Here is a 15,558-nt window from a genome sequence, read left to right as displayed (position 1 = left end):
CCCACCCCCGCCCCCACCACCAAACCAAACCCTCATAATATTTGTCTAGATTATATATGAATAATTTTAGGATAATGTTTTTTGCTTATGTACCCAGCACAAGAAAATAAGTAAGAAAACTTACTTATTTTCCTGGAAAACATGTTCCTTCATACCAACCCATAGGAGAGTGTGTTTGGAAAATATTTTCTACTTTTTTTCATGTTTGATTTGATCAAAATGTTTTGGAAAACATGTTCTATAGGAATATTTTTGTTTAAAATCAGAAAAAGGACTTCACTAGTAAAAGTAGGAAAAACAAGTTCCACAAGTGATTTCAAAGCTCATTGTCTCTTGAGTACCCTCGAACACCCCAACCCTCACCCGTTGAAATTACTCCATCTGTTCTATTTTTAAGGGGCAATTTGCACAATTGCCCTTATTCGAGGGTGGTCTTTAATTTTTGTCCCCTCAAATTGCTGGTCTTTAATTTTTGCCCTTCGCCTAAAATACCCCGAGGTCCTGGGTTCGAATCCTGGCTCAGTAAAAAATAATAATTTCGCAAGACAGAATTTCGTAGCAAAATTAGGCCTATTCGGGTTGTAGAATTCCAGCAGAGTAAAAAAAAAATCCGCTTTGCGAAATTTCGCAAGGCAAACTTTTGCCTTAAGACAGAATTTTCGCGAAGCCTTGCCTTGTGAAATCGTTTTTTTTTTTTTTTGAATGAGCGAGGATTCGAACCCAGAACCTTGGGGTATTTTCGGCCACTTTTTTAAGCGGAGCATAAAAATTAAAGACCGGTAATTTGAGGGGCAAAAATTAAAGACTAGCGCCTTTGAAGGACAATCCGTGCAAAAAAAAAATGATTTTTAAGTGATATCCCAGCCTTTTTAATTTGATTCTAAATAAGTGATATTTTAATATAATAAAAAGGTATTACTTTGTTTTTTCTTTTCAAAATCAGGCTTGTCTACTAAATGATTGAAAAATTCTAAGAAATGTTTACAATTTGCTAAGTTAATTTGAGAAGAGATAAAACCTATTATAGTCAATAACATTCTAAATTAATGTTCAAAAAAATTGTTTATAATAGTAAAACTTACACAAATAACTACCTTTTAACAGCTTCTAACAAGCTATAGCTATAAGTTGAAGATTTACAATTCGTAGCTGCTTTTGGCTGTATGTCAGTTGTATCTCGCGTTTTTGAAATATAGCGAAATACAGCGAAATACAGCGTGACTGTTGAATAAAAAAAAAGGCTATATTTATGGCAATAAAAATCTTTTTCAAATTATATGGTAATTTGTATTAATGGTTCCATGATTCATGCAAACCTCATGAGGTTCCATTACAGCTAACGTCTCTCTATCAAAAATCACTCTATTCAAAAGTTTTTTGCTGGTTTTTGTTGTATTCGTGTTTTTAAAATACACGAAAATACAAAATTTGCCAGAGTAAACATAGGCTGTATTTATGGAACATATTATCTTCTTTCATTTTAAATGGTAAGTCAAATTAAATCAACCATGTATCACGCAATGGCTGAAGTTCCATAACAACCCACGTTTCTCTCTCCAAATTGCTCCATTCCAAACTTTTAGACTTCCAAATATAGAAAAATATACACTCGAATACAATGAAATATGGTTGATTGTTTAAGAAATATAAAATTATAGTATGCGTATATACAATGGAATACAATTAAATGTATCAGAAAGTGTGTCGTAAATTAGAAATACATTGAAATATAGCGAAATATACTGAAACAGTACACTGAAATATACTAAAACAGTACATTGAAATATAGCGAAATATACAGAAATATACTTAAACACCACAACCACAAACTCTACCGAACCACCACAATAATTGGAAAAACCCTCTTCCTTCCTCCGCCGTCTTTCTTCCGATCCACCATTCTGCTTCACTCCAAAAAACCTACCGAACCACCACAACAAATTGGAAAAAACCTCCTCCTTCCTCCACCGCCTTTCTTCGATCCACCACTATCCTCCTTCACTCCAAAAACAATACTGAACCACCACCAAAAACCATTAATACATGAAGTATATGGAGTTTAGATCTGAAGAGCTAGAGCCTTAAGGTTTTTTCTAGTTTGGAGATGGAGATGATAGTAATAGTGATGGTGGTGGCGGCGGCTCCGGTGAAACCCACTGCTTCCTCTTTTTCCACAATTAAAATACTTCTAAGATTCAGCAATTTTATTGTATAAATCTGATATACTATCTGCGTCGGAGTTCAGATCTGAAGAACTAAAAGCTTAAGCTTTTTTTCGAGTTTGGATATGGAGATGGTAGTAATAGTGGTGGTGGTGGTGGTGGTGTTGACAGTGGCGTGGGTGGTGTAGATAGAGAAAGGGGGGAGGGGTACGTGAGGGGAAGGAGAAGAGATGTTGGAGATAGAGAAAGGGAGGGAGAGAGGCGTACGTGAGAGGAACGGGAGAGAGGAGAGAGAATTTTTTTTAGGATTTGAAGAAGATGATAAATCTTAAATGTGTAGTGAGGGAGAATAGAGAGGTACATGTATTTTAAAAATTACTGGAGCAGTTATAAAATGTAATTTTAAAAAAATAAAGCTACAAAAATTAAATAAAGTAGTTATTATTCATAAATAAGTCTTAAAAGTAGCTATGACAGGTAAATTTTTCTTTATAATAAGTGTACAAAAAGATAAGAAATCAAATAAAAAGAATTGACGGAGTAACTTAATATGTGTAAATAATTAAGCGAAGACTTACGGTCCAAAATTTATAATATTAAAATCCTAGATCAATCCTTTAGTTTTAATTTGCCCATGAATATTATGACTTAGATAATGTAATTTTCTCTTTCGAAGAGAGAGAGAATGGGGGTGGGTATACCTATTTCCTCCCCTCTAGTCTCTATTCGTTGGGAGTAGGAATTTGGACGGTGAAAGGTGATGTATAAAAAACCAAAGGTTAAAGAAAGATGGAATCACAAGCTTTGAAGAGCAAATCTTGTAACGGGTCAAATTAAAATATGGCCAAATCCATTGATATTCTCAGGTGGTCGTCAAGATTTTTTACTTAAACACCTTAACTAAATCTTATTTCATTTAAACACCTGAGGTAGGATTCAATTGTGTCATTTAAACACTTTTTGCTGATTTGACAAGTTATGTGATTTTCACACAAGAGAGGCGCGTGAAAGGCTTTTATTTTACAATTTTTTTTTTATCTCTTCTTCCTCCTCCTTTCTCCTTCCAACACCACCTTCCCCATATTCGAGTTTAACAATGGAGATAATAAGCCTTAAAATGTAACGAAATTCTACAACACTCGAGAAAACATTAGAAACCCAGAAACAGTAACACAAAATAAAATCGAAAGAAGTGAAATTCGAACTCGACAAAACTCCAAATTCACAAAAGACAATTTTGTGCCTTCTTGTTTCAGGCATAAAACTGAAATTTATTTAACATAAAACTTCAACTTTGTATTTCAGCAAAGCAAAGAAACACATTTATTTTTGCGGAAAATTTTCTACCCCAGCAATGGCTCAATGGCTTCAAGAAAGCATCAGTTAGCAATGGCGAAAAGCTTTATTTTTTCCGGTCAATATTTAGAGCTCTGTTTAGCCCGTTTCTTGGGTCTTCGCCGTCGTCGGCGATAACTATGAAGGCGGCTGTATCGGATGCCGCCGTCGACTTATCCGGGCCATGAAACTTAGAGGCCTCGACGGGCGGCTTGGACGAGCAACCAAAAAAGGAGGGGTGAGATTTAGAAAATGTCTTTTTTATTTATTTTTTTGGCTGAAAATAGGGTTTTCTTTTCTTTTTCCTTAACATTTTTATTTTAAAATTATAATTTTGCACCGAAATGCCACGTATCCTTTATTAATTAGTCATCATGCCACATCACCCGCGAGTGTATTACACTCACTTTGTAAGTTTAGCTTAATATCAAAAAAGTGTCTAATTGGAACAAATTCGATAAATCTAAGTGCTCAATAGGTACAAGGTTTAGTTAAGGTGTCTAAGTGAAAGATCTTGTCAACCACAAGTGTCTCCCGATGGATTTGGCCTTAAAATATATATAGAGAAAATCGGTAATGGGTCAAAACCAACAATGATTGTGGTGGAATAGCAAATACTACTTCATTCTTAAATTAGGTTTCAGATTTGAATATTGGGTACAGAGTCGTCTTTATGTTAAGGAACACTTTATCTTCAATATAAGTGGGACTTTTCGACGTAAATCCAAATCTAATCGGATCTGAATATAGATATCGAACGTCGGTAAGAAAGAAAGAAAAAAGCTTTGAAGAGCAATAATATTGTAATACGAATAGAAAGGGCAAAAATCTCCTTTACTTTAGTTAGTAAGATTCCTTTTTCATCAAGAAGGCATTTATTCACTGAATAAATAATATTTTGTTGATCTATTCTTTGTCCTTAATCGTAATTGAAATGGTGTGATCAGATTAAAATGTTGACGATTTCCAAGGTGTTTTCGTAATATTTTCCTCACCTCCAATTCTCCTACGAGCTACGTCAAGCAGAACCTCCACCCTTCATGCACAAAAAAGTGAATTCCATGAAACCTAAAAGTAGAAAAATAGTGGGCAATCATTACAATATGTGAGTGATATTAATACTTGGGTGAAATAGTGGGTAATATGAATATAACTTGAAATATTTTATTTTATTCGAAATTTAAGTACCGTGAAACAAACATTTCTTTGCAAATAATTTCATTATTCTTAAATAATAATATTTATGGCCAAACAAATTAGAAAAAAGAAAAGAAAAAGGTAAATACATCGATGCTTAATTGTAAAAATTTGTGATACAAAATAATATGATGCCTTATATATATATATATATATATATATATATATATATATATATATATATATATATATATATATATATATATATATATGTGTGTGTGTGTGTGTGTGTGTGTTTTTTTACAATTCCCTTAACGGTATTTATATAGTTTGAGCAGCAAAATTTTTTTAAAAAGAAAATTCTTGAAAATCTCTATATCATGGTAGATTCTATCTATATATTCAAGTACAAATTATTAATAGGGAAGGTGGTAGGGGTTAAACTTTCCTTTGGTCTAGACATGGATAAGTTGTGACATGAGAGTGACAAATGTGGGGTTAAAGCCTAAAGGTATCAACTTCGTACATATATCTTACCCATAGATAAAGCAGTATCAAACAAAGACAACTAGTAAACAGAACAATAATTTCCCACTCATTTGGGTACCACCCACTAAGTGCAAAATCTTGGTTAAGATTATGGTCAATTACTCAATTGTTTGACTGTCTTTTCCCTACAAAGACATTGCCAGTTGCCACAGACTAAAAAAGAGAACACAAAAGAAAAAGTATCTGATGTGCCTGTATATGTGCTGTGGGTTATTGGGGAGGGGGGGGGGTTGGATAGTCGGTTGATTGAGTAAACTTTTGCTAATTAGGGGAGAGAAAATGCTTTTACTGGATTAAATTTGTCTCAATTTATGTGATATATTTTAATTCTAGTCGTCTGTTTTTATTTTTTTTAAAAGAATGTTATATTGTATTTAGAACTAATTTAATTTAAACTTTTTCCTTTTATTCTTACTGAGATAATTTGTAGCCATATAAATATTACTCTTATGACTTATTTTATACCACAGATTTTAAAAAAAATCTTTCTTAAAATTACGCACTTAATTGTCAGCACATAAATTAAAACAGGGAGAATATATAATTGAGATGAAAAAGAAACCAATTTAACCTAAGGGAGTACATGCTTGTTGGTTATAGCAGTAAATTTCATGAACTGGTCCTAGCTCCTTCATCACCTTTATTTCCTATGCCTTGTCCAATTCTTAAAATAAATTTGTATCGAATAGTTGGTTGGTAATGACAAAATCAGAAATTTTATTAAAGGTATTTAAGCTTATAAAACATGAAGAATTGTACCCATATTTGAGTTCTTCAAAATGCCCTTATATTATTATAAGCCAACACATTAAATGAGGGACATTTTTGTCTTTCACGAAAATACCCATTTCTTGTTTGCAATTCACATTGGATACACAAAGTTTCTTTGCTGCAATTCCCACTCCATTTCAAATGAACAATCTGTTCTCAATCTATCAACGTGACAAAGAATAATCTAATAATCTGTAAATAGATCCAATGAGATTTTTTTTTTTGGGTTAAACTATTTCATGAGTGTATATGAACAGTTTGTAAAACAATGAATGAAACAAAATTGAATTCAGACACTTTATTGCGAACAACCCAATTAATGAACTTGCACATGAGCAGTTGTAGTTAATTGCAGTCAAAAATCCTTCAAAAATCAATTGAGTCGCACTAAATCGACATATCAACTGCTCAATTAGGATTGGTTCTTTCTGCTAAGATTAAAAATCTTAAGTTTGACAGAAAATTGGGAATTATACATCAATATTTCAAATTATTCTATTTATGCCGTCACTATTAGAAGTGACCCATAATTTGACACTGTGTTTTTCATTGTTACTATCTGGAAAGAAATGGTTTATGTGTGTATGAAACCCAACCAAACTTTGCTTTGGGTTCACCAACCCAATTTTTCTGTACCATTAAAAATTAATTAGAATAATAAGATATGAACAAATGGGAAAATAGAGAAGGAAAAATGAAAATGAGGGCAGAATCTACCTGACTATCTCTTGGTTGGATTTCGCCAATGGAGAAAAGGAAAAAGAGAGGATGGAGAAAGACATAAAGTGATGAGCTGGTTGTTGGCTTAGCTTTTGGAAAATACAGAAAAACCCCTTCTTTTAAAAGATCCTACTAAAATATTAAGGACATTTTGGAGAACTCAAATATGAGTTCAATGCTAACTTACCATCTTCATGTTGTATATCGCTCTTGTCTATCTAGGTGTACTATGAAGCCATGAAGTTTTCAATATAAGAGAAAGTGTTGTCATAGTACAATTACATGCACAGTGATTTGGGACTAGCTTTAGACGTTGTTCTTGACTAAGTTAGGATGACCTACTTGACTCACGCTTAAAAGATAAACACCCCTAATCCAATCATTATTAGTAATTTCTAATTGTTGATTTAGAACGTTAAGCCTCCATTACATGATTAAGGAAGAGGGAATCTGAAGTAATACTATGCATTCATGCATGATGATCCAAAGCCAATCAACGTAAAGAATGTTTGAATAAGGTCAATGATATGATGACATCCACATTACACGTGTATGTGCACGTGAGAGTTCAATATCATTAAACCGTGGTAACATTATGAAACTCCAAATAAGTGTGACCCTACATAACATATCCATCTGTGGTCATTGCACAAGCTATGTTACTGTATAATGTCACTAGCCCATGATGACAGCCAACTATTTCGTTGAGAGAATCAACCATAAACAGATAATCGACGAAAGTTAAAATGAATACCAAATCTCATAAGGAAATAATATAAATCAAAATAAAACATCTAATATATAGCGGAAGTATGTTGAGCATCCACCATCATTTGGTAGATTAAAGGTTCAAGTCACGCTAGAGGGTGAGTTGAAACACTGTTGATCCTCATGTTGAAGAGAAAAAATAAAGTCTAACACAATATATACCCATAATTAATTGTTGTCACTAGCTAGTTATGAGCTACTAGAATGGATATGATTATATATAAATAATATATCAAGTATCTGAAAAGAAAAATGCAGTAAATTAAGAAGGATAAAAAGACTCCATAGTCACTGCAAGACAAGGCAAGCGACTCGTTCTGGGACTAGAATAGATCTAGGCCAGCTCACTCACGCTTCCGATGCGCTAGAAACCGCTGCACACACAATGCAGAAAAGTAGGGGTGTACAATGCAAACCGACAAACCGCACCAAACCGATAAACCGAATCAAACCGAAGAAAAAATCCGACTAGTGCTTTGGTTTGACTTAGTTTGGTGTTGGGAAAAAAAAACCCGACCATAAGTGGTTTGGCTTGGCTTTAGCTAAAAAAAGTCAAACCGAACCAAACCGACCCGACATTACATGTATTCGATTTTTAATATATTTTATACATAAAAATATTTATTAATAATGCAATTTGTAAATATTTCTTAAATTCTTTTCATAGTTTTTTTTTGTCTTTTATCATATTACTTTAAACTTGAACTTAGAATTTTGAATATCAATAAGTTTTATATCCCATGGATGTTAATAACTCAAATAAAGTCCAAATCAAAGCCAACTCAACACTAATGTTAATAAAAGAAATTCAATTCTAATACTAGGAATGACAGTAATATTAGATATATATTCTTTAGTTTTGCCTAATGTGTTTAGAGCGTAAAAATACATAGCTTCATTTTTTTCTTTGTCATGTAATTAACACTTATTAGCCGTACTTATTTTAGTATAACTTCGTATTTAGATTAAAGTCATTTTCTTTATGGCTTATTAATTAGCAATACTTATTTTAACCGATTTTATTATCTTTTTTGTTGAATATTTTAATACGATATCATCACCTATCTCACATTTTGTGTTATTTTCTTAAGAAATACCTTAGTTGTATAGTTGTATCTTATTAGGACTAAAGAAATATTTGAAGTAAAAATCATATGTAAGACTTTTTCGGGAAAAAAACCGAAAAAACCGAATAACCCGAGAAAATCCGAAGTTGAAAAACCCGAATTTTATTGGTTTAGTTTGGTTTATAAATTTAAAAACCCGATGCAATTGGTTTGATTTAGTAGTTAAAAAATCTGAACCAATCCGATCCATATACACCCCTACGGAAAAGGAAAGAGGTGAGTACAGGGAGCTAGTACTCAGTAAGCATCATCGACTGTCCACAACAGAATAGTGACGAGCATTAAATAAAACAACCAGCAGTTAATCAACATGTGCAATATAATAAGAAAACAATGAATAAATGTGCCTAACGTAACATAATATAATATAAACCAACGGACTCAACTTGTACACAGCCTAAGACATAAATTTTATGCATCAACAACTCAACATCAAAATAACAATCACATGCAAATATCAACAAGATAATGCAATAAAGATTCAAACTTTATCAAATTAGGCACTTCACAAGGTGCTCCAAATCTTAATACCAGTATTCTCATCTAGCACCCAAGTGCCCATAACCATAACCACAACTAGAACCAACGTGCATATGACAAGGCAGGTACTAAATTGGTGATTCATGAGATGAATCCAAATCAACACAGGCACAATAGGATTATTTTAATGACTTCACTGACTCGATAGTCTTATGTCAATATCACAATCGAATTCTCAATAGTCCTCCTATTAGTGCAAATCAAACTCTCAATAATCCTCATTTTTGTATCTAGCGGACTCTCAATGTTCACCATCTCTGTATCACGAATCGAGCTCACATGATTCTCAATATTCATATCACATTTTTAGTCTCAAATCATAACACAAATAAAGAATAGTGATAAAATAACATAATGCATGACAAATAAACTCAATTTATGAGAATCGACGTGTACATAAATCTACGGAAAAGGGCCAAATATACCTCTCGTTATACTTTGGATCCAAATATATCCCTGCCGTTATACTATTGGTTCAAATATACCTCTCCTCCGTTAAAGTTGTCCAAGGTGGACATCCAATTCTACGTGGCGCACTAACATTTGGTGAGGCGGCATGCCATGAGGTGGATGCCAAGTGGCATGCCGCCTCACCACCCTAACCCGTTTTACCCCTCCCCTCTATCTGTTCTTCCACCATTAAAATTTCCTTCCCTCCATCACCATTACCGCATAGTTGCAAGATATTTAACGAGTTCAATCTAAATTTTCGAATCCAAACTGTGAAGTTGAGAAGATATTCAAGCCAATTCCTACTCAAAAGAGGAAAGAAATAAAAGGAAACTTTTTTTCTTTGTTGGTTTTCAAGTGTGATTGGGATTTAGATCCTTTCTAGGAAAGGATTAGACCTAGTAGTATAAATACATGCTAGCTAGGATTTATTAAGGATGGAACATAGAACCTAAGAGTATTCAATCTTATAACTTACTTTTTACTTGTTCCCTTGATTTTAGTAAAAGTGCCGGCCGTTCTCCATGGACTAGGATCACATCGATCCGAACCACATTAATTACTGTGTTTTTATCGTTTTCACACTAACAATTGGTATCAGAGCCTACAGGTCGTGAGATCTAGGAGACGAGGAGACTATGCCATCTATGAAGTTTGAGGTAGCGAATTTTGATGGGCGAAGTAATAACTTTAACATCTGGAAGATCAAGATCATGGTGTTGTTATGGAGAGAAGGATCAGTCTATGCTTTGGACGACTCGTATCCCGAAAATACGAAAGAGTCCGAGAAGCAAAAGATTAAGATGGATGCATTTAGCGCAATTCAATTATCCTTATTAGACAGCGTGTTACGAAAGAGGCCGAGAAGCAAAAGATTAAGATGGATGCATTTAGCGCAATTCAATTATCCTTATTAGACATCGTGTTATGTGAAGTCAGTACCTAGAAAACAGCTGCGAGTTTGTGGAAGAAACTTGAAGATCTCTACCAGAAGAAATTAGTAACAACTAGAATGTTGTTAAGGCAGCATTTACACTCCTTCAAGATGAAGACGGCTATAACTTTACAGGATCATCTTGATGTTTTTAATAAATTGGCTATGGATCTTACTAATGCTGATTTTGAAGTAGGATATGACGAACTAGCGTGCACTCTACTGTTTTCATTATCACCGGCGTACAAAGAGTAGTTAATTCAATGATGTACAGTAAGGAGGTGGTCACGTTATAGATGGTAAGACATGCATTTAATTCGGATAAATTACGAAACCATATCAACAATGGTGAGAAAGAGGACCATAGTGAGGGTTTGACGGTTAGAGGTCGCTCGAGCCAAAGAGGGAGAGGCAAATCAGTAGCTAGGTCAAAGTTTAGGAAAATGGTGAGTAGGAAGTGAAAAAGTAAATAATGACAAGGAAAACTTTGCGGAAGCTTTTCAATTCTGTGTGTATTTCTTTATTGTTTCTACATGTATATATGGCAAATGGAAATAACTAACTATACAGCTGTAAGCTAACTATTGGCTATACTAAAGTTACCTAAATAATTACAATGAAAATAATAAAGGAAAAGGAAAATCATAATGTGCTGTACATTTGTGCTGTGCATTTGTGCCAGCTGTCTAAAAAGGTTTATGGACCACTTCATTTGTATGGACCACTTCATTGTCTTCTTCTTCTCTCTTTCTTTCTGTACTAGTCCCATTATTTTCTGCACCTAAGGAGGTTTCTCCGGCAACACCCCCCTCAAGTGGAAGGCCGGTGAACGGACGCCCAACTTGCCCAAAATGGAGCGATGGAGCGGGCCAGAAAGGGCCTTGGTAAATAGATCTGCCAACTGAGAAGAAGAAGGAACAAAACTCAAGGAAATCAAACCATCAAGCAGTTTTTCTCGAACGAAATAGCAGTCCAACTCGATGTGTTTCGTGCGTTCGTGAAAAACTGGGTTACGAGCGATATGAATCGCTGCTTGATTGTCACAGTGAAGGGGTACCGGCAAAAGAGGAGGTGCCCCAAGATCGTCAAGAAGGCGAACAATCCAAGTGATTTCTGCAACCAAGCGACGCATAGAATAGTACTCCGCTTCAGCCGATGAAAGAGCAAGAACGGGCTGTTTTTTGGATTTCCAAGAAACAGGACAGCCCCCTAAACTGAGGAAAAAACCGCTTACATATCGACGAGTATCAGTGCAAGCGGCCCAATCAGAGTCGCAAAAGGCAAGAATTTGAAAAGAACAATCGGGTTGTAAAAATAAACCAAGACCCGGATCCTTAGCCAAATATCGAAGAGTGTGCATAGCTGCATCAAGATGTCCACTGTGGGGGGATTGCATGTATTGACTTAAGGTTTGAACTGCGTAGGAAAGATCCGGTCTTGTATTCGTCAAGAAATTCAATTTACCCAGTAACCGTCGATAAATTAGGGGATCTGCAAGTGGTGTACCCAAAGAAGAAGATAGCTTGTGGTTAGGCTCCAAAGGAGTGGAAACATGACGACAATCAATACAATTAAATTCTTGGAGCAATTCGAGGGCAAATTTCCGTTGAGTCATCACAAGACCATCATTCTCCTTGATTAATTCCATACCCAAAAAATAGTGTGCTTCACCCAAGTCCTTGATCCGAAATTCATTGTTCAAAAACTGTTTGATGTCGAGGATTTCAGTGGTGTTGTTCCCAGAGATCAAAATGTCGTCGACATATACAGCAATTAGGGTAATCAAGCCATCAACATTTTTGAAGAAAAGAGAATAATCGTTCAAAGAAGAGGAAAAACCTCTAGTAGCAAGAGTAGATGGTAGTCTAGAGTACCATTGGTGTGAAGCCTGCTTGAGCCCGTACAATGATTTGCGAAGACGACAAACAAGTGAAGGAGAAGGGGATTCCAAACCAGGTGGGTATTTCATATAAACTTCTTCGTGTAAATCGCCATGTAAAAAAGCGTTATTTACATCGAGTTGGTAAACTTGCCAACCTCTCTTTACTGCTATGGATAATAAACATCTTACAGTGGTCATCTTGACCACTGGAGAAAAAGTCTCGGTATAATCGATCCCCTCCCTTTGAGTGTCACCACGAATAACCAATCGTGCTTTGAGTCTCTCTAAACTTCCATTAGATTGTAATTTAACTTTGTAAACCCATTTGCAGGCTAAAGCTTTCTTACCAGTGGGGAGATGAACAAGATCCCAAGTGTGGTTGGAAGTCAAAGCATCAAACTCTGTTTCCATAGCAGCTTTCCAGCCAGGATGCATCATAGCTTGCTGGTAAGAAGTTGGTTCGGATATTTGACATATAGAAGAAATAATAGATTGATTTTGTGAAGACATAGCAGAAAATGAAAAATGATAAAAAGGAAGTAAAGGAGGATTAGGTGAAATAACAGAAAAGGCAGAATCACAAATGTAGTCTTAGAGATACTTAGGTTGAACATGTACCCTTTGAGATCTGCGTGGAGGTTCCTCTGATGCTGTGGGCAATACTTCCACTTGTGTAGGAGTGGGAAAAGAAGAGGATGAGGTAAATATCGTGGGATCAGGAGTGCTAGACATCATAGGACTATTAGGAGGTGAGGGTGTAGTGATAGGAGAAGAATGAGGAGTTGTGGAAGGATGTGAGACTGAGTCAAGAACAGGTCCATCAGAAGAAGGAAAACATGCTGGGAATAATTTGGACATAGGAGAACCATAGGAGAAAGGAAATATAGTTTCAATAAATTTTACATTTCTGGAAATGTGTATTGTCCCATTTTGCAAATTAAGAACCTTGTATCCCTTTTGCCCAAAAGGATATCCAAGAAATACCCCTGGCAGAGCTCTAGGTGTCAATTTATCCCTTTGTCGTGCAAGAGTAGAACTAAAACAAAGACAGCCAAATGGCTTTAGGTAGGAATAATCTGGTTCTTTCCCAAACAGGACTTGATGGGGTGACCTGGTTTTAAGGACTGAAGAAGGAAATCGATTAATGAGATGTGTAGCAATAAGTATCCCTTCCCCCTAGTATTTTTTAGGAGCATGAGATTGGTAAAGTAAGGCTCTACAAGTTTCCAATAGGTGCCTATGTTTTCTCTCAACAATCACATTTTGTTGAGGGGTTTCCACACAACATGTTTGATGAATTATGCCTTGAGAATAAAAAATTCCTTCTGAATTTGTCCAGTTCCTAACTTATATGCATTGTCTGACCTGATTACTTTGATTTTTGTGTGAAATTGTCTTTCAACAAGACTTAAAAAAGCTTTTCAAATGGAGAAGGCATTGGATTTAGTAGCAAGTAGAAAGGTCCAAGTATTTCTGGAAAAATAATCCGCTATAGTCAAAAAATATTTTTCTCCATTATAAGTGGGTGTCTTATAGGGTCCCCATGTATCTATATGTATCATCTCAAAACACTGTTTAGTAGTAATTGAACTTGTGGGAAAAGGGGGCTTGGTTTGTCTTTCCATAGGGAAAACTTCACAAGGAAATTCTTTATTGTTAGGGATGGATATATGCAAGAATTTAATTTTTTTCATAGCATGATAAGGTAAATGCCCAAGTCTACAATGCCATAATTTGCTCAGATCAGTGATATTAGAAACAGAAACACTTTTATTCATACTTGAATCTGTATCACAAACAGGACTCAAGAGGACTGGGCATGTAGCTTTTTCACAACTAGACTCTGAAAAACAAGGAGAAGAACCTAAAATTCTAGACTTATTTTTGACTGAAATACTAGAAACTGGGACAGTAGACTTGGTAGCTTTTGAATCCAAAGTAGAAGTATTTTCCCTTAGCATGTAGAGTCCTCCAGCAGCATCACCAAAAACTGGTCCCTTCCTCAGAGAAGGTTCCTGTAAAATACAACCATCTTCAGTAAATAAAAGATCAAATTTAAGTTGTCTTACTAAGAGACTCACAGAAAGAAGATTATGAGTAAAATCTGGTACATATAGTACTCCATGGAGATCTAGTTCTGGGGTCAAAACCAAACTTCCCATGGAGTAGGCTTTAACTTTATGTGAATTGGCTAGATGGACTGAAATAGGGGAAGGTAGAACTCTTATGTCATGGAGAAGATTTTTGTTAAAAGTCATATGTTGTGTAGCACCAGTATCAAGAATCCAAGGAGAGTTAGTTATTTTCGAAAGAAAAGAAGTGAAAAGCAAACAAGCATGATTTGTACCAGCTATTCAGAGTTTGATCCTTCAGATCTTCCCTGCATAGACTTAAACATATGAATTAGTTGTTCACACTGCCCTTTAGAAAAACCCTGTTCTGTTATGAAAGTAGAGATAGCATCTGCTGAAACATCTGGGGCTTGGCCTGCTACTACTGCATTTGCGTGTTGTGTTGCTTGTTTCTTTTCTTTGCTGATTTTGTAATGTGCAGGATAACCAATTAGCCTATAGCAGGCTTCCTTAAGATGCCCAGTTTTCTTACAATACCTACAAAACAAATCATCCTTGTTCCCTCCATAAACAGATGAATTTGTTTGTTTCTGATTTCCTGAGTATTTGGGGTAACTTTGTGGATTATTTTGTGGGTTCCATTTCTGTCCAGCAGTGTTTATGAAAGCAGAAGACTCTGTAATTGTAGGAGAATTAGAATGAACCTCTCTTTGACTCTCTTGGTGTAAAATGATAGAATAGGCTTGTGCAGGGGAAGGAAGAGGTTTCATCATTAGAATGTTTCCCCTTACACCCATGTAGATATCATTTAACCCCATAAGAAATTGGATTAACTTTTGATCTTCATAACTTTTGATGTTGTGTGTTTTTGCTCCACACTTACAATCACAACTACAAATCATAAAAGTGTTTAAACCCTTTAGTTGATCCCAAATTCGTTTTATCTTTGTGAAATATCCAGCTACATCACTGGATCCTTGACTAATGCTGTTTAATTCTCTTTGCAGCTGAAAAAGCTTAGTTCCATCAGCTTGACCATATCTTTCTTCAAGCTCATTCCATAGCTCCTCAGCAGTTTGTGAGTAAATCACACTTTCATTGATATCTCTGC

Source organism: Lycium barbarum, chromosome 10 (assembly GCF_019175385.1).
Source record: "Lycium barbarum isolate Lr01 chromosome 10, ASM1917538v2, whole genome shotgun sequence".
Taxonomy (NCBI): Eukaryota; Viridiplantae; Streptophyta; class Magnoliopsida; order Solanales; family Solanaceae; genus Lycium; species Lycium barbarum.
Note: the sequence above shows the minus strand (reverse complement) of the source record.